The following is a 23,421-nucleotide window of genomic DNA, read 5'->3' as shown; positions in this document are numbered from 1 at the left end:
CGTAGACGATATGTGGGAAGATCTGTTTCTGTAGATACGCGGCCGGGCTGAAGCCCGGGACTTGCGCGCCGAGCAGTCCTTGTGTGTTCATAGGTCTGGCAAGGGAGCATACCGCTGGCGCAACTGCCACGACTCGATGTTTGTTGCTTCTGCTGGGAATCTACCGCGAAGCCTCCACCCAGGACTGCAGGAAGCAGACGCGAATCCGGCAAGCGTACGACAGCTACCATGATCTCGAAGCAAAATGGTTCTCATAGTGGCCCATCTGTTGACGTTTGATGATAGAGGCGGCGCTGAGAGTACGGAGCGAAGCTGAAGTTGTGATATCCTAGTCCAGGAGTATTTGCCTTGCCATGAGCTAGTGTTTTTTCTTGAGGTATAGCAGCTGAATTTCTCGACCGATATTAATATAGATTTAGGTAAGGCGACTTGCATTTGTGGTGCTGTTTTCCTTCACACGTGTAAAACTATTTTATAACATCATGATTGTGCGAGTTATTGCTCATTCACAGCCTGCCATTACCTTTTGAACGTTCTTACAGTTGTATCTATTTGCACAAATATGTCTGTGGATGATTTTGTGATAACGATTTTCACGTCACCGCGTTACGCTTGTTATGAGCATTATTGCTATCAAACACTAACAACTTTAGCGCTATCTGAGCATGTTGCGCTTGCTCCAGTATATAAAAAATTACACTAGATTCCAGATTTTACATCCCTGCTTAAAACGCAACGCACTATAATTGTGTGGCGTCCATATATCAGCACGCAGCTGTAGGTAATCTTCAAAAGCTGATAATTTAGAGGAAAAAAAAGAAGACTACTGCGCAAAAGCGGTTTTTAAATTTTAGCATTCCGTTACACTGCACAGAATAGTACAATAAAAAAAAAAAGCAAGGCAAGGCCCTGTCATATATAAGAGAACAAACATCTGTTCTTCATGGTCTGTCTCCCAGCAACGCCCACATAGAATTTGCTGATGTGATTCCATTTTGCATAACTCGACAGTAATCAAACCAAGCGATTCCTTACGATTGTAGCTGACATCCTGTCGCGCAAAGTTAAGACGTCCCATATCACTACGAGCTTACGTTGAATGAAAATAGCTACTCTAAGCAAATTTGATTCGTGTGTATTAACATGTATCTAGCCTTCAACACCGGTGGTGTCTTTCATAACGCGTGCTACGAAGGTAAAAATATATGTGATGAGGGCTTTGAAAAGTCGTGCATTGGTAAACGATAAGAAAGAAGAGCCGTTTTGGGTCGAAAGGGCGAAACGGCGATTAAGGAATGATGCAACCTGCATAATAGTTTGCTTCACGTTCTTGCATTGCATTTTTATACCTCTGTCCAAATGCACCACGAATGTACCGAGGTTTCCTCTATGAAATAAAACCAAAAGAAGCAGTTTGTTCGTTTAGAAGGAAAGGAATAAAAAGAAAACTGTCGCGAAGACTGGGAGTTACTTCGTAGACGTTATACCGCTTCGGCACACAGAACTCGCTGCTTTATGTGTCTTAGAGAAAATGCATCTTTTCTTTGCTCTTTTTTCTGTTGGTTTAGAATACTATAAAGACAGCCGAAAATTATAAAACGCGTCAATTTCAGCGCATATGGGAACCTTTCTTGTTCGAGTAAAAGTAGCGCGTTTCCGTTAGCGGTACTTTAGGGCAGGAAGAAAAGCAAAATAGAAGAAGCACAGACATTTTCCACAAATATAAAGTTACTCAACTAAGAGAAGCGTACACTAGAACAAGATAGAACAACAAAATAGTAGAGCAGCGCGGCAATTAAAAAGCGCTTATCACTTCAAGCGAGGCAAGGAACTCAATAAGGCCCCATTTTCGCTGTTCTTTTGTTTGGTATTCCTTGACCGTTCAGTTTATGGAAGGATATTTTTTTTTTTTTGTTAAAATCTAAGTAATGTGGATCGATACCAAGCAGCCGGCCTGGTCTCTTTGTGCCCTTCTTAAGGCTCGCCGTTCTACTAACTTCTCTTCGAACTTTTTTTTCGTATAGATGTAAATAAGTAAAAACGTACTGCTATACATGCAGTCGTCGGCTTTGTTGAAATGTGCAGCGTACGAGAGCTCGCGAAATGTATCAGATGAACATCCTGAGACCCTCACGAGGGTTGCATTTGGCGAGACTAGATCTTGCCGGAGTTACGGCTATTATTCGCAAGTGGCCGAAAAAAGGCTTTATTAAATTTTCTGCCTACCTTTCACTTACGAATTCTATTTATTCAGAACCTAGCAATAAAGACAAGACTTTCAGCCTGCTGTTCCCTGCAGCAGCTGGTGCAAGCCGGCCAGCCTTGTGGAAACCTTTTGCCTCGAGAAAGAAAGAGAAAACGTAAGCTGCCTATACATTTAAGGAAGGGACTGCACTGCTGTTAAAATCACTTGAAATAAATTATGCAATGTTTGGACATTTTGATTGTTCTAGGCATGGTGTTCTCCCTGTATTCGCTTCAAAATGTTTTGAGGAATATTTTGCTGTTGGACTGTTCTTGAAAGTTTGCTGTTCCTTCCCTGGAATTAAGTCGGAGACTGTAAGTTAGTGCATAAATAATATTTATGGCTTGTTTTGTTGCTCGTGCAGGTACATCCTTTGCTTCCCCAGAACATCTGGGCTTGCTGCTGGCTTCCAAATCTCCAACGCAGGTAACTATAGCACGTGTATTTCGTATTTCAAAAAGCCCCTGATTGACAAAACAGCGCACTCACTAGAATGCAACACATTAGGGTGTTAAATAATAGGAGAGGGGCTTGTCACTGGCGAGCGTGGTGACAGTAGGAATATATTAAACCGTATCAAATATTTTTTAGGGAAGTGTTGTCAGCAGAGTAGTTTTTACTGCTTAATTAGAGTTCGGTGCCAGTGGAGCATATTACAGAGGCTTTAGGGCCAAACTTATTCAATCCTTTGTAAAAAAAAAGCTAGGGAAGAAGCAGAAATAAAGCATAAAATAATTGGCACTAAGATATGAATAATTTGCATAAGCTTATAGACTTATAATAGAAATGTCGCTACAGTAGTTTTCGTATTTCGCATCTATGAGCGTGAATCTGCCACCGACATGTGTAAGACGATGGGCACTAAGCATCGAAGCAGGATGCCTTACACACGGATTAACAGTATCAGATCCCATGCATCAGTGCAGCCGATGACTATAAATTGTCCTCAGATAATTTAGCCGAGCATGTCCTGCACCACAGCGCATGCCATTTCTTTGCTCCAGTGAAGTGACGGTCCTGGTTGTCGTTAAGACAGCAACCCTTTCACGTGCTTCTTCCGCGAACATTGTGGGACTACTTCTAAATGCTCTGTTTTCCTGAAAATCCGGAGTCGGCTTGTCGAGCGGGTGTTGTGAGCGACAAATCACGAGCCTGCTTGTGGAGGGTATTACGTAGCAGCCGCTATAGCTGGTTAATAAATATTCGACAGGCTGTTGGCCGGAACTGCCAGATCGGACAGCGCTTCTGAGAAAGGGGGATTAGACTGGAATCGATCACTTCGATCGCGAATTAGGGGAGCTACGTCTAGGGCCGCCAAGTTTAGTTGTACGGCTTTCTTAAAGCGTTGATTGAGATCGATGACTGGTTGCCTTTTACAGAAAATGGCAGCTTACCGCTATATATTGATGAGTAGTCAGATATTAAAAAAACATTAGCTGTGGCTTAGGTAAGGTTAAGCCTGGATATCTCGAAGCGAAAAGCCGTTCGTCTAGCCTTGCGTTTTTATATCTTTGCTGCTTTTTAGCCAACTCCCAAGCTACCACTTCTGGATCGGTGTTACTGCGCCGCCCGACTGTTGCTTCTCCTTCCATGGCGAGTGTCTGCGCCTGTTCTATCAGCAAGCGCGTCTTATCGAGGAGGAGAAGCGGCGGCGCACATGCGCAGTAGCGCGCGGCGGCGGCGAAAGGTCAGGCGAAGAAGTCAGCCTCGGCAGCGGCGACGGCGGCCACCTGCAACGTTACTAGATACTTTGTAACGTTGGCCACCTGCGCCGTGCATGATGTCACTCGGTTTCGCGCATGCGCAGAAGTGGCAAATCTGGGGCTCCGGCTCACGCGAAGGGCGATGTTGACGAGCCTAGTGAAGCTTTTCGCTTCAAAAATAGCGGATGTTTAACCTGCTGAAAGAGATGTTTACGTGCGAAAGCAAAAAGGTGCGCGGTAACTGTCGCTAAAATCGCCAGTTTCTTGAGCCGGCTCCTCGGCTCGCATGCGGCGTTGTCGAGCGCGTCTCGCAACTCTGTCGACGCTAGGGCCGTCGCCTTGGCCAGACGTCTCTCCTCAACCGCTCGATTTTGTGCGCGCTGAGATGCAATGTTACTCAGGGGTCTCAGCAGTCACAATGCTGCGTTTCACAGCAGGTATTTTTCTCGCTGTTCAGGTGTTTCAGCCGCCGGATTTGCTTTGTCACGTCGTAGTTGTCGGTTATATCTTTCATCTCGCTCCTGTAATGTTTCCCATGGACAAAACTTCTTGTCGTCCCCACCGTTTAGTAGCAAGTTTATCGACAGCAACCTTAGTGTTACCGCGACGCTTTTGCGAAGCTGTAGCCCTCGCTATCTCAGACCAACCATGCAGACACGGCTGAATGCGGTGGGTACGCCACTTTACAGCTAGGTGAACACGTCACAAGGGACGTCAGCACTGTTGCTGTGGTTAAAATGCAGCGTCAGTCCGACAGGTTTTACTGTGAAGCATCAAAGGTCAAAATTGAAAGGTCAAGATCAAAGGTAATGAATCACTGTCGATTAAGAGCGGTTGATCATCAGAGTATACTAGGTTAGGCTTGAGAACAGCGACGCTGTTTCAATGGTAGCTAGGCGACCTAAGGTCATCTGCGCGTCTCTGATGGCCATATGAATGTTTTGCACTAATAGAAGTGTAAACGAACTAATTACTAATTACGTGAGTAGCGAAATTCGTATATGCGAACAAGAACCGCAAACGCAGCCGCAGGTGAGTGCCATTAACGCTGGCGCGTCATAACCATTGAAAAAGAAGCTTACGTTTCACCGATTTTCATTTCTTTCTTCCTTTGCTGCCATCGACTGCGCAAAACATTACTTATGGATGACTGAAGAGAAATTGCTCAGCATTGCTTTTTCCAATCCTCCAAAGGGCACTTAATCAGTTTCGTCATGCAGTGTGAGATGATCACTGTACACCTACCCCAGCTGGTGCCGCATGCTAAGATATGTTTGTTGCCGCTTTCTGTGTTACCGGTGCCAACCGGTCTTTCTCTGGACAATACGGCACTGGATGGATGGTGGCAACAGTCACATGATTGCCGCTTGTATTGTGTGGAACGTAAGGATTTCCCACAGTGATCTTCCCATGCGTAAATATTTCACAAAATGTTTAGCGAGAGCTATGTGCCAACGGCAGAAATGAGCGGCACTGTTTCAGCTATTAATACGACCTGTCAACTGACTATAACATTTTCTGACAGCACCATAACGCAATTCTCTCTATGCCTTCACATAGCAGGGAAAGGTGAGGATCTCAAGGCTCCAAACGACAGAGAAAAAAAAAAAAAACACGTGTTTTTTTTTAACAAAATGTCTAACACGGCTGCCGCTGGTCATGCCCTTCTCCCGCATGACAAGACCATGGTGTACTGGTATAGATAAAAATAGCATTTAATGTAGAACTGAATTCGAAGCCTCAGCATTGCAATTTTCGCTTTAAGGAAAAAACTGTCCACTTTAAAGCGAAAGCTGATATCACTCTAGTGGCCAGCATAAAATGCATAAAGTCAAGCAATAAGTTTGGAACAGAGTAAGTTATTTCATTTCGGAGACTTTAGGAACAGTTGTTAACTCTTTTTGATGGTTGTTACTACACAAACAACAGTGAAGTGGACACACTTTGTGTCAATTCTTACGGCGGAGGCAGAGTGTGGTCTTCGCTAATGATATCATTAGGCAGACCCCCGCGATGATACATGCCAGGTTTGCATTGATGCTTTCATCCACCTTCCCACTTCCAGCAGCGCTTCTAACAAACATTTTGTGTATGCACGCGCGCTAGTTATTCTTAACGAAGCGCACTCTCTGCGCACTGGACCGCATATGGGGCATTACATACATGTCAGGTGTGGTGTCCACGTTATCAAGGGAAGACAACAGAAATAACAATGTAATCACAAATACGCTAGTCTCAGTTGAATTGACAACGTTCTTTGAGTGGTCGGTGGTGTAGCACTCTTGTAGCACTTGCACTTAGCTCTTTGCATACCAGTCTGAAAAGTTAGAGTGTTCGTCTGAATGCTGACAAAACATTTCGTTGACTCGGTTCCAGCAGCTTTTCCCTGTGCTTTTCCTCCTGTACGTTCGTCTCTGTGGAGCTTCACACCATTGCAAAATTAGCAACGACACCTTAAAACGCGTATCTAGTCTGATATAACCGGTTCAGAATTGCATGTCACTTTATATAACAAGTAGGGATATATTGAAGGATTGGAACCGTTGACGTCAATACAGAGCTATCTCGTCAAAATAATGAACTCAAAATAATTGCTTTAAACGTCACCTTCGCTGGGAACTTTTTGAAAAGGTGGTCGTCCTTTTTTTCAAAACCTGCTGTGGTGCAGTGAAAAACAAGCATGATGTGATGGTTTCAGAAGCTCTGGGCATGAAAGCTGCGCGTCTGTACAGCTCATTTATTTAAGCTCACACATTCCATTCAAATGCCGTTAAATTGTATCGATTTTAAATGTCTAAGCGAAAACATTTTTCGAGATTGCTGACTGCTCATAGTTATCCCATTCGATTAACAATATTTATAATTTGTATAAAAATAATGTTTCAAGAATGATCAGTTTGTGTTGGCTTCACAAGCACGCTGGGACGATAGGGTGGACGTGAAAGTTAAAGCAGGAAAAAAGAGCCAGTGTATATGCGGAATGCCCCGGAAAATGTTCGACCACCGTGGGGGCTCCTAAGTACGTCGGATATCTTTAACGTGCGCTAGCACCACTTTTGTCAGAACTCTGCTGCTGGTGGGAACTGCTCGTGAGCTCGCAATCCAGCTAATAGGCGTAAGCGTACTGTCAGGCAGAGCACAGCGATGTCAGCGCCACCGCTTCAGTTTGACAACCTCTTTCGAAAGAGTTGGTTTAAAGTGTGCATATCAGACAAACAAGTGATATCACGGGCGCGTGTGCTTGCAACTGTATAGAAAATGCAGTACTTTTAAATTATCACTGGCTAAGCTTGGCAACAACAATCAAATCAGACGCATGCGGAGTAGGTATTTTGTAAAGCACAACCTCACTTAAGCTGAAGAAGTGGCCGCTTTTGGAAACCTTCACAAACAAACAAAAGCAGATATGGCTCTCGTACGGCCAGATAAGGATGTGGGCTTTTCATTGCAAGTATGGCTACCGAGCTTTCACTCATATAGAGTCATCTTTCCGCTTTTAAAGAATGAATAATTATTGTAAGCTGACAACAAGAGGACATGAACTTGAGCTTGGTGAAACGAGAACCTGCGCTAGCGCATGCGCATTCGCTGCCAGTTTGTATCGCATGACAGCGTGACGCGTTCAATCTGCACACTTGCGTGTAAGGGAACGGAACTCGAGAGTGTAAACATTGCGCGCCCCTCAGCCGTGGCGCCTGAGTCGTCGCGTGACGGAACATGAGAAGCGTGTTGACCGTGATCTTTGTTGCGCGCCCTGACGCAGTCGCCACCTTCTTATATTTCTCTCCTGGTTGGAAAACTTGGAAAAGTAGATCACAGAGAAAGGATTACTAGATTTCGACCCTTGTGCAGAGGCGCGAGACGTAGAACCGAGATCGGACTAAAGCTGTGTGGCTATTTTGCTGAAATAGTGATGCGCTGGGTTGTGATATTGTTCAGAGAGTAAAGTGGGGCTGATGAAAATTGGGTGTATACGGAGAAAAGGGTAGCTGCTACGCGACTGAGCTCACAAGGCAGTTCACTCAGAGGTGAACTTTAGAGTCATGTTAAGCATCCCCCGACGTTCCCTTTGCAAGAGGTTGGATTTGTGTATAAGTTGGAGCTCTCTTGCAGTGGTATGTATATTGGCTAGACCGGGTGATTCATCTAAAAAAACACTGTAAGAACACTGGAATTCTTGTGACAATGTTTTTCTACTTCATCGATCGATCTTGCTAAACACCGTCGTTCGCGTGGATGTAGTCCGGTTTTTGAGAGCACAGTAATGTTTTTTAGTTATATAAAAAACTAAAGATAGAGATAAACTGATAAGATGCTAGCTACGTATTCACTAAGATGACTTTGTACTGCCATGCACGAAACTGAAATGATGATGCTTACGATGACGTCTCAATGGTTCGCCTGAACTATGACAGGCACCGTAGTGCAAGGTTATACACTTATGTACATCATTATCCGGGTCTTCGTTATCTGGGCTGTGATATAGAAAGGTTGAGCGCTAAAAATGACGCAAGAGATACGATAGATAACACGGACTAGCCTTGATTTTGTTTCAGAGCGGGCTTTCTAATATATGTACAAGTGCATGTAAAATGCTAACAAAACATTTAGCTTTGTTTTCTGTAGCGCTTGTCCGTGTTTTCTTTCCGTTCGTCGCCCGTCTCTTTCCGCTCTGTACCTTCCAATGTCAACGGATACTAATTTGGCCAACTGTCCATCCTTCCTTTAGTCGTGTGCGTGTGACCTAAGTCCATGTTCACTGGATTCACACAATATTGCAGATGTCCTAAAAGTTGCACTCTTTTTCTTTTGGGTTTCTCAGGTGGGCTCTTGTGGTAGTGTTAATTACATTGTTTACCTTACATTTTACATGCGGGCTGCCTTTATGCTCTACAATGCTTTATTAAATGACGGGCGTTTTATTTTTATTTCGTTTGATTTATTTCCTCAAAGAAGGTGGTGCAAGGCTGGGGGTAAAAGGGGAAAAAGTTGTCCACAGGTAGCTTGCCTGCCACTAAGCTGCAATAAAATTTCAACGACCGGGAGGAAACTCAGGTTACAAGAAAAATTAAAAGCACAAATAAGCTACAGAGGTAAATAATTGTAAGAATTATGCCTAGAATACATGTGAAAAAAGAAAGGGAAACATTTAGCTAGCATTTTACATGCATTGGTATACATATAATTCCAAACCTATCTGATATAAATGAGCGCTGAAGGTACAAGGCGAATAATTATAAGTATAAATCGTATGCATCTTAAGGTGCTTTTTCGTTGCACTTGTGTGGAACACTATAATGAATAGACTGCTGTTTTACCTTCCGAAATGTTGTCACGAAGGCAGCAGCCTCGCTTGTCAGGATAGGCTTCCTGTTTTTGAATGTGACAAAAGACCTGCATTCACTATATGGCGTGTGCTGAGAAAAAGAAACGTGATCATTTCTTTTCCTTAAGGAAAAAATTGCAATAGCTAGGGTTTGCGTTATGATTATGTGATCAACCAGTACGGCATAACAATGGTATCGAAGTTTCACCAGGAACATAACAGCAATTAGACCCCGCTGTGGTGGTGCAGTGGTTAGGGCGCTCGACTGTGCCCAAGGATGCAGGATCGAATACCGGCCGCGGCGGACGCTTTTCAATGGAGGCGGAAAGCAAGGCGCCCGTGTGCTGTGCGATGTCAGTTCACGTTAAATAACCCCAGGTGGTCAAAATTTCTGGAGCCCTCCCTGGCCTGGGTCGCTTTAGGACATACAATTGCACAAACCAAATTAATAACTTCCATTAGTGCTGTGCTGGAAAACAAGTACGGCGCGAAGGAGGCAACAGAACAAAGAAAACGACACCACATGAGAACGCGGTGTCGTTTTTGCCCCGTAGTGGTTTTCAAGTCATGAACCAACTCGCCCCACAGGCCGTCATTCTATAGTGGTGGGTTATTTTTCAAGCCATAGCTTGCAGAATTATAAATTTTCGTTCTAGTCCCAAACGAACGTATCATTCCGTCAATAGAATGCAACACCTTTTTCTTTCCATCGTGATCTTGGAAAACGTGTCATTCGCCCGTGAGTACCTTCATCTGAATAAGTCACTCGCCGTGCCTTTGAACTCTTGAACTCGGTTAAGGAAGCAGTTTTTTTTTTCTTGCCGAGATTATTCTGATCCGCTACCGCAGCTGCAGCAGAACAGCTTCAAAATCGAACTCGTTAAGTAGCGTAGAGCGAGAGTTGCTTCGTTCAAGTACAACGCGCTTCAGAGGTGAATGGAATAGTATGTGTAGGATAAGAATATTATAGAAGTACTGCGTTCGTCCGTTACAATACGACCGGTCGCTATGTAAAACACACACTCGGCGAATATGGTTCATTTTTTAAAGTTTTACAGAATGCCGCATAACTTCACTAGCTTAGGCAGTAATATTTCATGGCGTGGCAGAAAATTTTGACAATTACACCAGAGATTCCCTTTTCGGGCCTCTACTTTTTTTTTTTTTTCGCTTGGCGCTTGATAGTCAAGGCACTTAAAAAAAAAAATGAGGAAATTTTGTGTGTGGAAATTTTCCTACCTGCTACAACACAGCTATATTGGCCAAACTTTAGTGTACAAGATTACCCATAAAGATAATTCCTCGTATGGAACATCACGGCACGCACTCTTGATGTCCCTTACGAATGAGAGCATAGCTTGTCTTCTTTGGAAGAGATCTTATTTTATTTTATGATGAAAATATGAGGGCTGTAGGAAGTTGGAATCTTCCTTCAATACGCTGAAGGAAACATCAAAATAGCGCTCAACGGCTCAAAGAACAAAGCTATTGATATAAATTTCAATTATAAGTGCCTTTTGCGATAACGTGTAGTTATCGCAAAAGGCAACTACAACTTTACGTGTAATTTAAATTTTTTGAATGCCGAATGTCTTGCAATTTCGACTTCATTTTTCCGCACCAGAGCAAAGAAGAGTGTGCCACTCACCGTTATTTTTTCTTCTTCTGTTTGTCTCGTACTCTCATCTGTTAAACTAACGTTACAAAAGGAGGACTAGTCTATTTTGTCCAGTTTTCACTACTTGGAGTATTATCGCTGATTCAAAAACAATAAGGCGGAATGGACGTTTTTCTCATATTGCTGCATACGCTTCGGAGAAAGACAAAGAAAGTGAGATGAAAAAGAAATATAAACGAAGCAAGAAGAGTCATAGTTGTGTACATAATGTTTTCGTTAGAAGCATTTTGTCGTGAAAATTGTTCGGCCTATGCGGTTTTGGCTAATTAAAATGCTAACCGCAAGCTAAAGCAGAAAGGAAGACATCAAAAGCATGTGAGTGGGGAGACGTAGTAGCGGATCAGCTTAATCTCGTGCCCTTCAGTTGAAGCATGAACGGTCTCATCCCACGAGGACTGAAAGCTCAAATAAGCGATAGTCAAAAGAAGCACCGCGCAAAACGTTGAGAGTCCTTCAAAGGGACCCATATCGTGTCCACTAGCCGTAATGATACAATGCTGTGGGGGCTCCTCGTGTTACTCGGAACTTTTGGATTTCATTGAAGTTTCTAAATCATCGGCGCAAGGTAAGAGAAAGAGACTTAACTTCATGCTGGGGAGTTTATCGCGTCATATGCTCGTTAACTGATCCGCGCCTCCTCATCCGCGAGAAGCGCTTTGATATTTTTTCTCTTTTCTATAACGGTTACGTTTTTTTTCCTCCTCCTTCTGGTTACGTATGCCTTTCAGGCTCTGACGTGAACTGAAAACGAATGGTCTCTGATGTTATCGCCTCCCAGTCCTTTCAGCGGGCGACACTTAGAAGTGGTTAAGAGGCCCTTTGAAAGTTTTAATGACGGGAAAAGTCAAGCACATGGCTGGCAATAAGGATTTGCATTATGCCCGAGCGTCGAGATGCGAGACACGTTCGTGGAATAGGCGAAGAGTGACAGTTTAATTTGATTATTCTTTTTCTTTCTAGATGCGGCGTTTATGGAAGAGCGTTGGTGGAGCTCCCAGCAGAGGTGTCGAAAAGCCCGAAAGGGAAATTGCGTCGGTCCAGTTGTAGTCGAGTAATTGGTTAAAAGAAAATGCTGCAGACCTTGACATTTCACTTGCCTAACATTTGAGTAACTACAGTTAGCACTTGCCTAACGTTTGAGTAACTACCGGTGCTAACTTCGCTAATGAGGCCCCTTTTTGCCAGAGGCATAAGGTGATTAGGGATACCATAGGCGATGACGAAAGGGCATTTTGTGCTTGAGTGTTGTTATTACGCTTGAAAGCTAAGACTTCTACTGTAAGGCAAACGAAAAGCACCTCAATATTGCACAGGGACAATCTTAACAATGAAGGCAGGCTGAGAACGTCATATTAACCTAAACCACTCCCTGTTCCATAATATAGCAATAGCAGTTTCCTGTAAAGAAAGTGGCAAGATTTATTTGATTACGTCAGTATTTAGCTTCGCGCCAAATCACAGCCAGTAGAGCCTGCAGGAGCAAAAAGCTCTTCTGTGTAATTGCCTTCTGACCTTAGATACAGAATTAAAATAGAATATGAAGCCTTCAGCTTAGCGAAGGCTGATATCGAAAGCGCCGGCGTTCATAATAAGGACCGAAGCGGACTCGAGACTATTCAGGCTGCGATGAACACCAGCGAGGATTTAAAATTAAATCTAATGACGAGGCAGAATTAATGAGGAAAAAAAAATCCTGATAACCCAACTTTTTGAAGAGTGAAGGATAAAAAAAATACGGAGATTCCAAAAGGAGAATTAGCGGAACCGGATCAATTGTTTTAACCATCTGCTATGAACTGAGGAAGATAGAAAAGGAATTAAAATTGAATTGATAATGAAATGAGAGAATACTAAATACAGTTGCTTCTGCGCGCATGCACAACAGCAATCACAACAGCAACAATGTATTGATCTGTTGAGGAGGCTTATATGGCAGAAAATACTCTTCTGACCTGTCACCGTCGGTCTAAAAAGGCCAACTTTAAATGCCTCTATCAGGCCTGCCTAGCGTAAAGGGCATAATAAGTCCTGTAGGTTACCTTCTGCTTATTTCCTCGAAACGGATACAAAACTTGTGGCTTCAGAAGCGACGACAATTTCTCTAGTGCATGTCCATTTTTTCTGTGTTAAGACTAAACTTGTAGAGCAGAATAAAACCCTCGACATGCACACTGCTTGAACTAATCTCAACAGAGGCACTTGGGCGATTCATGCGTCTTACACTTATGTTGTAACGCCTGCGCAAATCTTCTATTCCGCAGTACGTGGCTAAACGTGCGGTAGAAACTCTTCACAGTTTCCACATACCGTCATTTTTATTACTTTTTAAGGAGAGTTTCTGGGCTCACTTAGCTGAGTTGCGCAAAAACTCTCTTACATAGGCAGTAAGATGAAATTGAGTGGAGGGCTTATTAGCGTCCGGCGACTGAAAAAACCTCAAAGAGAATGTGACCTAGTCACTTATGTAAAGCTAACCAGGCATTAAAGAAGGTACCTTTAGTTTTTTTTTTTTTTTTCATTTTATTAAAGTAGGGGAAATAGGGTTCGTTCTTTAACGAAGCCTCTGTTTTTTTTTTCCGCCTTGGGGACTTAGTGGAATTCGGCTGTCAGACAGGAGATAGAGCACCTGCGGTAGTGGCCGCATTACAATGGAGGTGGAAATAAAAAGTCGGCCTTTTGCTTTGTGATGTCAGCGTGCAATAAAGAATTTAAAAGTACTAGGAATTTGTCTTAAACCTATATTTGCGAGATTACCTTTCCTCTCTGTCGTGCTTTTATTTCTACCTAAACCATTTTACTTGAGGCCAAGTTCCAGTATCCAGTCTACGCAAGGCAGTCACACTGCCTTGGGCCTCCGTTGCATTTCTAGCGGGGCTTTGCTGTTGGAGTTTAAATGATTTGAAGGCTGCCACTCCAAGGCTAAGTTAAGTGATTTAACTATTATAGTAACGCTTATTTTCTAAGGACTTTGCAGTGACATCATATGTTTAGCTAGCTGAAAGATTGCTCTCTCCTGCACCATGATGATTTTTTTTTTCTTTGGATCAAGTGACCAAGCCCGAGAAGGTTTCTGGGTCCGTTTCGCTTGAACCAAAGTGAAACGTTTCAGATCGCGCCAGATTGTGCAACACTAAGATGACTTACTAGCGGTATCTCACATGTTCTTTTAAATGCGATACAGCGTTTAAAGGTCTTTTTCCGCTGAAAACTAGGCTTCGACGAGGCATGAAAATCCTTATCGATCAAAAACAAAAACTGTAAGTGAAATGATGCAAGCACACCTGTGACCATTGTGTCGTAAGTCAAGCTACACAAGCACCACCGTTGCATGTCCATTAAGCTCGGTAAAAAGTAGAATATGGTGGCAAAAAGCTTTCTTGTGTCAGTTAAAGGGTGCACTAAGTGACCACCAAACTACCGTTGGAACCCTTTGCCGCTACCACGTCGAATCTGAAAGCAAACTAAGTGCTCCACAGGATTTTGCCCCGTGATTAAAAAAGAAAAAAAAAAACGATGGCTAGTAGAGAGTTTTAGTTTACCGTGATCCGCTACAGTGATCTGCCACCGCGCGTTCTACTGCGCATGCCCAGACCCCCTTGACACCGATAGATGGCGCCACGTACTAGATGTCGGCATACAGACCTGCCTCCTCGGTACCAATCAGCCTGTGCGTTCAGCCCACGCGCGGTAGAGGGTCACGGTGGCAGATCACGGATTACGGTAAGCTAAATCTCTCTGTGAAGCGCGTGTCCTTATGTTGATTCCCGGATGTCTAGATATCGTCCTATGTAAATCAAGAAAGCAATGAAAAATGCCATTTAAAGGAGCCATTCCAACCATGTTGGAGGTCGATATAGCCGCTATACGGCGCGGTTTGTCAGCTTTCCCTTGGAAATGTGAGGATGGAGAGGGCCAAGCGCGCATAAGGGCAAACACATGTTAAGCCAACAGCCAGCGACGTCATATCAGTCGGTCGATGCCTTTGGCTGCAGGGCCTCTACTGAGGGACATTTACCGCTGCATTCTTGAGTTGTATCCGACTCTATAGGTGCTCTTCTGCGAAGACACGCGAACCTGAACAATAGGCCGCGTCCTCTCCGCTGTACGTCTGCGCGTAGGCGGCGTGGTGATCCACGACACTGGCTCTTTTACGTCCACGCTTGGCTCGACCCGGTGCAGTATTACGTCCACGCTTGGCTCGACCCGGTGCAGTAAAGCTGGCCTCAGAACACGCTGACCTCTTCGCTCGCGTACACAGCGAAGGCTTCGTTCCTTTCACTCGCAGTCTCGGTTCTTCAATCTGGCGTCTCCGTTCAAGGTTTACGTCCCCTTTATTTCTGAAGGAAGACAGCCTGGAGCACGAAACGCACGCGTCTTTGGACGCGGTTGGGAAATACCCGAGGCTTGCCCGGCGGACTCTGCTGCCTCACTCTAGAAGCACAGCTTTTGAAAGCTGCAACTCGTAAATTAGACTCTCATCTTTTATAGCGTTTCTTTTTTTTTTGCGAAGCAAAGGCAACCTCCGCATGGAGTGCACTTTCGCCAAGAAAGGCCCGGACCGACCACCGTCCTTCTGTTTTCCCGGTGCCGCAGGGCAAACTTGCATCGCCTCAGCTGTTCGGCGCAATCCCGCTTTCCTAGCTTCACTCAGTCGAGTTTAGAATGACCCTCTCGATGTGCTCGATCTCCACTGTAGTATAGCTCGTATATTTACACGTCCCATTTCTGACAGCGAAGTCTGGACGGAGGAGACTGCTGATAGAAGAATAGGAGGGGCTGGAAACTCTCCATTTTTCGTCGTTTGACAGCTTAGCGTTTAGAACTTTCGAAGCATCTAAATCCTGCGCAGGCATGCAAAAGACATGTGCGTAGAGACTGGGGGATAATCTATAAAACTTGCATATTTGCTTATCACTGGGTACTTCGACAAAAGCATTTGTTGGGCGAGTTGGAGTTTTTGATGATCCATAACTACAGCGCTAACGACAGCACATAGATGGTATTTTTGATGATCCATAACTACAGCGCGAACGACAGGACAGCGCTGCGTGGTGTCCCTCTTTCATCTCTGTCCTGTCTTTTGCGCTGTAGTTATGGATCACTGGGTACTTATAACTTGACGTCGAATATCAAGTGATTCGTTATGCAAGCGGAATGGTTTTGTAAAGTCATCGAACAGAGAACGCGCACTGGCAGTGTTTGAGAGAACCGGCATGACATTGTAAGTACCGGCCGTATTATTTATGCTCCGATTGGACTTAAGAAGCTACTACAATGACATCCGTCTGTTGGGAATAAAACTGCCCAAAACAAGCAATATTGCCTCATTTCCACACGCACATGATGAGTAATGATCAGTTACATGCCAAGTACATGTACTACATTCTATGATTCTTGCATCTGGAGGCCTTGTTCTCACACTGTACGACTGCTGTTTTCAACGGTTGAGGTCGTTATTTTGTGAATGCTATATTATCGGCGTCCAGCCGGGCTATTCATTTATTAAAGTTTGAAGCAGTTTGGCGTCTCGCTTGCTATACAAACGCAAGCGAAAAATCGCTTTTTTTGCCCCGCCGGTGTGAAGCAGTGGATAGGACGCTCGACTTCTGTGCCGAAGGACGCGGGATCGAACCCGAGCCGCGGCGGCCGCTTCTCGATGGAGGCAAAATACAAGGCGGCAGTGTGCTGTGCGATGTCTGTGCACGATGAAGAACCCCTGCTGTAAAAATGTTTGAAGCCCTTCACTACGGTGTCTCATAGTCTGAGCCACTTTCAGACAATAAATCCCACAAACAAAAAAATAAGCGAACAATAACAAACAAGCAAACAAAGCGCTTTTTCGATGCAACGTTACTTCACGGTATGTTGTGTTTACTGCCCAAACGCTACAAGCAAATAATGAGGGGCGCCGTAGTAGACGATTCCGGTTTAATTTGGGGCACCTGGATATTGCAACCTGTATTAGCATCGCATAGCGTACGTTTATATTTGCATGCGGCTTCCACCTACCTGGGGCTACGGGATTCGATCTCACCACTTGGGCTCTGGTACCTAACTACATAGGTCCTAGGTCCACTGCAGTAGCGAACACTAAGCGCACAAACGAGGTTCCTTATTTTACAGAAGTCAGTAGAACATGATATTGAGTGGTTTGTGCGCGCGTTGCTTGAACATTTTTTAATCTATTCGTCTGTAGGTGTTTGAGGCAACGACTGCAGAACCTGATCCTAGAGAAGTGCTAAAACCTAAGCATTGCTGCTGATGTTGGGACAATATAGATGTGTCGTCATTTTTTGTTGCGCGTTTTCTGTTGCAAGCTGTAAGCACTTGCTCTTTATGTTTTATTTGCTTTTCATATTTTGTTTTATTTTTATGTCTGGTTTCATTTCTTTTTACTTTTTATTTCTCTCAACGCCCTCTAGCGGCCTTGCGCTAGACAATGCGAATTATGAACACTTTCGTAAGAAGTTGGGGTATAAGAGCGGCTAGCGCACTCGGTCTTGACACAGAAGGATGGTGGTTCGAGCCATGGCATGGACACGGCTATTTACTTATTAATGTGTGACAGCTCGTGAAGACACGACGGGGTGACACACTCTCCTGCACACGCCACTAAGACTGCAAAGGTTTTCCTATTAAAACCATTAGCCAAGCACTAGATACATTCATAGCAACAAGTTAGAATATCGGAACTCATTCACAGTGCATTTTACCAGAGCCAGAACCTGGGCGTGATTTGCGAGGACACCTTGCGCCAGAGAAGGAACTTGGTTCAGCCTCTCATGTCGCATGCCAAATTCTCATCGTGGAGAGGAAAGCCGTTTTACGCGTGACTTCCCGCAATTTGTGGATTTATCACCAGCAGGACAGCGCACTTGCGGAAGGTGTAGCGCACGCTTGCAGCAAATCACATATCTGCAAGGAACTTAGTGCTGCTTTTCCTACCTTTCACGGAGCCCGAAATATGCCGGTGGCAGAGTCAGATTCCGGCTCAACCACTGTCAGTACTATAATTCCTTACTTGAACTCCACTTCGCTTTGCCGATACATTTAGTTGCGCCGTAACATTTTTGTATGTGTGTGTGTGGTACAGCTACCGCATTAAACATCTGCCCATTTTACGAGGCGTGTAGTTCACGTACCACTCGAGTGTGACTCTGCATACTGAACAGCGAGGGTGTTGGAAACATTAGGCTCTGTGAAGTCAGGCAGTCAAAAGCGTACACAAGAAATACTAAAATCACACATATGTTGTCACTCGCCATTAGGTCCTAAGGTTTCGTCACGTTGTACTTCAGAGAAAACAAGCCATATGTCTTTACCTTTGGCGAAACAAAATTTCAAAAAGAGGTCAACATTGGTGCCCTGTCATTTGCTTTCGGAGTTGTCGCGACACGCTGATATTGCAACGTGTTGACTGGGCGTCGTCTCCGTTGGTCAGCTGTGTCGGGCGTCGTTAGGCTTGGCACTCGCTCTATACACCTTTCTGACACAGGCTCATTTCGTGATTACCTTACACTGATAGCTCATCAACAATAGACACACCTATAACCATCATATACGCTCTATAATAAGGTAAGTGCTCCAGCATGTTTGTTTTCATTATCCCTACTCAGTTCGTCAACGCTGGGAGGTGGATTAAGAGAGAAATGTAGCGGATTTCGAAAGGGGTGTTCGCAACAGTGAATAGTATGAAAGGAAAATATGTTTGAGGCAACCTAGTAAGTCATTGCTGTTAGCAAGAGACCTACGGTGATTTTGAAATTTGCTAGCGATTTTCCACTAGTAAGCCTATTTGAACGAAATTACGATGACTGCCGTCTGTCGAGGCCCAGCCTCTAAGAGGCCGTGAAAACCTCCACGGACGGTTTAGGTAGGCTAACCACGGAATATCCTGCGGTAGCGCTTATCTCAAGGTTTAGTTCTGTATTTCCTGTCGCCGAACTCGTTGAGTCATGGTAGTTATGCTAAGTCAGGGTAAGCCATAGTAGACACGGTAAGCGGAAGTAGCCTATTACTATAATTGAATTATTACACATGGTCGGACATTCGGACAGTCGGACCTTCAGATCGGACATTTCAGCCGGTGTGTGAAACCACCACCATGCAAGAGGCCCTGTTTAATAAAATGTCAGGGTGAGGCATATGATATGCAAGGTCTGGAAGCGACGCGCAGACATGAGGGGTGCTGCAGTTGATAACTCGGGATTAGTTTCAATCATCGGGTTCGTTAGCGTACGCTGAAGTCGCACCACCCACGTGTGTTCTGCATATCGCTTCTATTGAAATCGGCCAACCTGGCGCGGATTCTCTCTTGCGAGCACAGGCCAAAGCCGCAGAGCCATCCCAGTGAGCTTACATGAGCTATCAAGTTCGAAGTCGAGTTTCTGCCTTTAACGCTCACCACCAGCAATGTTTACTCTAACTAAGGCAAGGAAAGTCACTTAGTAGGAGCGCAATCTCGGAACACGCGACTGAGAGCTCGGGGCAGCGCATTTTGATGCCGCATTTTGTCTGTGTATATACTTACGCTGCACCGTGCTATCTCCAATGCATCACGTGCGCTATTTATCCTTGTCTAGCATACGTGTAGCGGGCTCAGCCTGCATAGGGGAGACCTGCTTCGGTTGCGCTTTCCTTAGCCGCCTCGTGACACAATAGGACACCGCGGCATCCGGTCTCTGGGCGCCTACGCGGCATCGAGGCCGCCATTGTCACCTGCGGTGATGAACGAGGCTCTCACGAACGCTCTCTGCGTGTCAATATAACACAGCCATAGCAGCGGGGAGGTACCGCACCTGCTTGTGTAAACAAACCAGCTCGTCGCAGTGCAAATGTATGCATCCTAGCGAACTGCGCACCTTTGCTCTCTCCAAGCCTTTCATTTACTTTCCTTTGGTGGTATATACCAGGCAGTGTTGGTGTGTTGTTATTTAGCGCGGTCCTGACGGAACGCCGGTGGCTATATGGTGGCTCGCCCATAAAGGTCTGCTTATTTTATTGTCTAGGTGGTCTCATGCGAATGACATTTATTTGATATTTAATTTATCCTGTGTTGCTCTTTATGTGCGGCCTTTGGGCAGCACAGGTAGCAGACGCGCCTAGCTCAGTTTCTTAACGTGCCTCCACTGCGGCTTTCAGAAGCAAGAAATAGGGGAAGGCTGCAGCTTTGCTCTTGAGGCTACGACGCGTTACAGTAAACGGCTGCCGTCTACCAGCAGTGATCCCTTAATTACTAATTCCTTAAATTGGGCACCTAATATCTGGCAAAATTCTGATAAGCATGAAATCGTTAGCTACCACGTTATCTGAATTCGAGAATTTCACCTGGCATAAATGTGAAGCACTGCTTTAACCAATCTATACGAATGTGTCTCAATGGCCGAGGAGTGGGCTGCACAACTCAAGAGTCCCAGTGGGTTTGTCATCCCACCCTTTCTTCTCAGAGAAGCACTAGATCGCAGCTGCTGCCAGGTCACGTGGTCTTGTGACGTCATACAGCCCGCCGAACAATCAGCGCTCGATCACATCGCCTTCAATTTACCGCCTGCCCGTGATTTTTCGCCTACAATGATGACAGCGCAGGATTGTTGAAAACGGAGCATTTTACGCTGTCGCGTTTATACAGGCATAGGTTAGCCGCACCGTGGTGGTGCTGTGGTTAGGGCGTTCGAATGCTGTGCCCGAGGATGCTGGATCGAATGCCGACAGCGGCGGCCAGCTTTTCGATGGAGGCGAAAGGCAAGAGATCCGTCCCTGTTCGGTATCAGTGCACTTTAAAGAACCCCAGGTGGTCGAAATTTTGGGAGCCCTCCATTACGGTGTCTCTCATAGCCTGAGTCGCTTTGGGGCGTTAAACCTCATGAACCAAACAAACCAGATATAGATTAGTTTTTAGGGGAGTTCGAGTTCTATTTCGAGAGCGAGTCTAGTACCAGTGGTGTAGCTAATATATAGTTGAAATCGAAATCCACTGCTAAAAACAACTTAATCGAATGCCAGTCGAATATTTTGCGGCCCTCTTCCCAACTTAGCGGCTATTCGCATAATAAAAATACTAGCGCGAGACAACTGAGGGGCTACTCGCGGCGCTAGTATTCATGTAGTTAAGAATGTAGCTGTACAAGAGCGTAACACTGATTCCACAGGAGGGTATCCAAAATGAAAGCGGTGTACTAGGAGCTTTAACATGGTGCAGTCCACTTTCGCTCGTAGCTATCTTCGCAACTGCGGGATATGGCACAACCGCCGCTTACCAGGTACTTCGCAAAGAGTTCACGGTGGCGGAATGCAGATTGGCACATGTTAATGCAGCCTAATAACTAAATGATTGTAATTCCACACGTTAAGAAACCCATATGCTTTAGTACTGATACCGAGTATTGACTGGCCGCGCCGAATGTCGTTTGATGAGAAAGGCGAGTTATGCTATTACCTAGAGTACCGGGCTTGAAGGTGGGGTCTGTTATATCCGCCTGAACACACTCTCAGTGCTTATGCAGTATTGAAGACTATAATTTAAGCATTATGAGCGCCTCCGAATGAATCAACCTAATCGCGGCGCTGAATCCTTGTCTCCAGTAGAAACTAATCTCTGTGTGCCGTATTTTATTTTCACGCAATCGTCGAGAAAACCATGTCATGCCCTACTCGAAGTTAGTGTCGGCCAGTTGAAAATTATCTTCCAATTTGAGAACGAATACACTTCGTTTCATAAGCTTTTAACATTCACTGTATCATTTTTGTTAAGCGAAATGAATACATGCGTATTGAATTGATTATGCACATATTTGAAATATTCATTGACTGCTAATAAAGACGCAGTTTATGTGCTGTCGAGAGGTACCCAATGCAAAGTAAGTATTACTTGTATCTCTATAATGAATGAAATTTTATTCGCTGTTGCAGAAATGCAGATTTAGAGTACGTGGACCGGGGGGAAAATGGTAGCTGCGGATTAAATATTTCGCCTTTTGCGTAAGCTTCAGTAGTCTGGGAGACGACTAAGTGAGCATCATTGACTAAAAGCTCACATGAATGCTAGAACTTGAGCGCTATAGACTCCTTTGCTACCTATACCTGCCTGTTCCGAAACAAAACTTCGCTTGCAGAAAATTCCCGCCCGCTTCGTTATTATGGCTTTCTTTAGAACAGTACAAACACTTGCACGTCACAGAAACCCTTCAATGGATGGACCGCGTCATGTATTTGCACGCTTTATGCAAGTGAAAGTGGCACTCTTGCAGGTCTGCGTTCCTTGACGTGCGCTAGAACAAGTTTATAATGAAAGTAATTGACAGAAAATACGTCCGCGGACTTGATTCAAGCACTGATTGTTCGAATTTTCAGCTCGTGCTATTAATGAAAACACAAATATTGACGTCAAAGGTATTCTCGTATTTTTACTACTGCGGATATAGGAAAACCTGCATTAATATTAGCAGTGCCTGCATGTCCCGTAATCCCGTAATTGAAGCTCTAATGCAGTCACTCAGAGCGCTGTTCGAACAGCCTTCGTTCAGGCTGCACAGTTTTCGTGTGTCAATTGAGTGCACAATTTCTCTTTCCAGTCGGCACAGTGTTCATAACACAGTAGGTTCAAAAAGTCACGAGTTAATGGAACTTAATCCGTTGAATGTAGGTGACTGCGAAAAATTGTGTCTTTCTTCAATCACTCTATCACCACTAAATAAGGCGACTAGGCGGTGTATCTTTCTTTTTCAAACATATCAAAAGGGATTCACGTCACGGTAGCTTTTGGAGCGAGGTTTTGTTTAAGAACACAATTGATAAATATGGAATCAATCGTCTCGGGCATAATTAGGACATACTTTAAATTACCTTTTTCCCTCTTGTAGGACATGTTCAAATTATGGCACAATTTTACGTTGTCTAAAATATACGGCAAGGCAAATGTGGTCATGAGTTTTTCACCAAGCTTAACAAGTTACCACCAGCTGCTTATCTATATTCGTTAACTTTGAATAATTTTACCAATTGAATGTTTTTGCGGAGGGACTGGGAGGGATGCAACGAAGAAAGACAGTATAAAAGGAATAATGAAGGCGAAATGGGGCCACCTGAAAAAAACATCCGCGCGCCTAAGCTGCGTCTTTAAGGGTAGAACGCGATAGCGCACACGAACACGTGTATTCGAATACAGATAAAATCATGTCTTAACGTTTCGGATTTACTTCTATTTATCCGATTCATTAATTACAACACTACTAACCATGTACGCATCATTACATGTAGATAACACCGTTTACCAATGCGAAGACCATAACGCGCGAACTATATTGGTGCACGTCTATCCAGCATCAACCTACAAACCTTTTGACCCCTTTCACGTACAAGGATCCTGGGATCAAATGCCACCTGATATACTAAATTTACTAGTACGTAAATGCAACTACATTCTTTCCTTTATATAAGCATCAAAAGACATTTGCGACTCATCAAAGCCTTC

General features: G+C 44.5%; 1 protein-coding gene across 8 annotated transcripts in view; it reads left to right on the top strand.

Annotated features, from left to right (window-relative positions):
- Positions 1-23,421, top strand: part of LOC146199434 (calcitonin gene-related peptide type 1 receptor-like) — a 361,106-nt gene that overhangs the window by 78,265 nt on the left and 259,420 nt on the right. For all 8 annotated transcript variants that reach the window (XM_084594921.1, XM_084594913.1, XM_084594920.1 and 5 more), the window contains one exon: positions 2,610-2,671. The gene's annotated coding sequence lies outside the window, so the exon portion shown is untranslated. The remainder of the gene's footprint in view (positions 1-2,609; positions 2,672-23,421) is intronic.

The sequence above is a fragment of the Amblyomma maculatum genome, chromosome 2 (assembly GCF_055883805.1).
Source record: "Amblyomma maculatum isolate TAMU_Amacu chromosome 2, ASM5588380v1, whole genome shotgun sequence".
NCBI lineage: Eukaryota > Metazoa > Arthropoda > Arachnida > Ixodida > Ixodidae > Amblyomma > Amblyomma maculatum.
Note: the sequence above shows the minus strand (reverse complement) of the source record. Positions and strands in the feature narration are given on the sequence as shown.